Source organism: Dipodomys merriami, unplaced genomic scaffold (assembly GCF_024711535.1).
Source record: "Dipodomys merriami isolate MVZ:Mamm:240054 unplaced genomic scaffold, mDipMer1.0.p SCAF_127, whole genome shotgun sequence".
In the NCBI taxonomy this organism is placed as follows: domain Eukaryota; kingdom Metazoa; phylum Chordata; class Mammalia; order Rodentia; family Heteromyidae; genus Dipodomys; species Dipodomys merriami.
This window is the reverse complement of record NW_027202571.1, coordinates 2650554-2653035: the sequence shown is the minus strand read 5'-3', so window position 1 is coordinate 2653035 and position 2482 is coordinate 2650554. Positions and strand designations below refer to the sequence as shown.

The window sequence follows — 2482 nt, the reverse complement described above, 5'->3', positions numbered from 1 at the left end:
TATCCTAAAGAGACACGTGGACTCCATGGTATTCTTCAAGTGAATTGCCTGACTTTGATGTCAAAATGTATTCAAGATTTGTTTGTATACATCTATAATGATTTCTGCAGAGTTTGTGATTTTTAAATCAGAAATCATTTTTAACTTATCTGTTGAAATGAGTAGTACAGAAACTAAAGATATTTCTGGTGCTTGTCTGAAAAAAGTATATTTTTAAATAATCTGTATTTTGTTTGTATAATATCCATAATCTATTTCATTCTCTCTTAGATATAATACTTTGAATTCTACATTGTTTTATAATATATAGGTTCATTATTAAATGTGTTATTTCAGATAGCATTCCATATAGAAACAGTTTAACGTTCCTTTTTTTCCTAGGTCCTTATACTATGTTATTTCTTTGGGAAAAAATGACAACGTTATCTAATTTCAAACGTTTTGTAAAGATTATGCTATATAAAGGCCTTTCTAAGGTGAGGATTTAATACACTGATGTCAAACTAACTTTTAGTTCAATTAATTACATGTATTGTTACATTTGTATTTTTGTAATCATTTTTAATAACTGTTTTTCATTTCTGGCATCTGAAGAATGACAAATATGGCATACTTCACAAATTTTCATATCATCCTTGTGCAAGTGCCATGTTAATCTTTATATTGTTGTAATTTGGGTAAATGTGCTGCTGAAGCATGTAGTAACCTGTAAATTTATGTAGTTAATGATGCAGTCTTTATAAAGGCATATATGCTTGGTTGACTGTTTGTAACCAGGAAAACTTATTGTTCCTAAAATGCTATTGATCTTACTTCTCTAAAATTCTGTGTATATTGTAAAACTTATATTGTTTGGTCGATTGCTCAGATTTGCAATTTTTTTCAATGACTATTTTAAGTCTTTTTCATTTAAGTTTGATCATACTTTGAAGCCTTTATAGCTAGGTCCAAAGGTGATGGCTTTTCAAGTACTTATTTATCAACTGAGATAACTTTGTGGAGCTAATGGATTCAAAATAAGCCTTGCTTAAGAGCTACATCTAAACTTCTGCAGCTTAAAATTTCCTAAATGAGGTCTTACTGGCACAAATGTCTACCTGACCCTTTACTCTTCTTCCATGTAGCAACAGACCAACCAGAATATCTTACCCTGACAGCATAGATTTCCTTATTGGAAAAAAACTAATCTTAGTTAATAGGGATCATAGAGAGATGAACAGTTAAGACAGAATCGTTTAGACTAGAAGGTATTTTATCAAAATATAATTGTTTGTTATACCTAAAATTTCAAAAGTAGCTAAAGCCAAGAAGGTGAAAAAAAATTCATATGCATGATTACCTAATATCCTGGCCAGTCTACTATCCAACCAGGCAGGAATTTACACTACTGCCTTTCTTTCACGAAATATTTTCATAGGTACAAGAGAAGTCTATATGTTTCTCCTCGATATTAGGCCTTAAATTGGTAATGTTTTAATCACAGTGTTTCCTCTTGCTTCTAGGCTGTAAATCTACAAATGGTAAAGCTTTAGGTCCAACTCTACCAAACACTGAGGTAGAAATAATGGAATAATACTTTCAAACACAGTTACTTTTGATACCCTAACCACAATAGAACATTGCAAAACATGTGCCTTTTTCTTATATTATATATAGTTATATATTTTATATTTATATGTGCTGATATTTTATTTCACACAGTGAAGCTTGCTAGAATTAACTGATAATTTGACAAATAAATAGATATATATTACAATAAATAGATTGGAATATAAATAATTAGGTTTAGAATATATATTAATATATGAACAGTATCAATGCAATGTCTTCGGTATAAACATTCTAAGTGTTATTGGTCTTCAGAATTCATTTTGTTAAAAAAAATTGTTATTTTCCTCTAATTTATGAGGGAATTTACACTCCTGCTCTGTTTATTATTTTAACTCACTGGTTCCAAAATGTTTTTCTCCATATTTCTGAAGCATTCCTACTGATTATACCCAAATTTTGCTGACATGATGTCTAAAACTTATTATTCTTCTGCAGGACACATGGGTACTAGGATGTCAGGTTTCAGTTATCTGCATCATCAAGTAACAAGGGCAAGACTTCTCACCTAGGCCCATGCAATGTGCCAACGGAAAGTAATAAAAATCCATCTCAATCCTTACGACACTGGAATTAGCAGTAAGCAAATGTGAAATGAAAGGCAACTTAAAATGAAAGATGAGATCACAAAATCTGAAAGAAAGTACAGTAATACAAACCTTCAATTTACAAATGACCAGCACATATGAGTGAACAAGATCACAAATGTCACAAATTATTTTTAATACCCCTCTCCTAATAATTACTGAAAGATTTCAGTCCAGCATAAGTAGGCCAAAAAATAGTTCCTAGAACGATAGATCCATAATTGTTCTACCAAGGCTAGGAAAACTTGACTTACAGGTCAAATATAATTCACAAAAACATTAATTGA

The 2482-nt window shown here is 30.6% G+C and overlaps 1 pseudogene; it reads right to left on the bottom strand.

Annotated features, from left to right (window-relative positions):
- Positions 1 to 598: 598 nt before the first annotated feature.
- LOC138824150 (U6 spliceosomal RNA) lies at positions 599 to 698 on the bottom strand (annotated as a pseudogene).
- Positions 699 to 2482: the final 1784 nt, after the last annotated feature.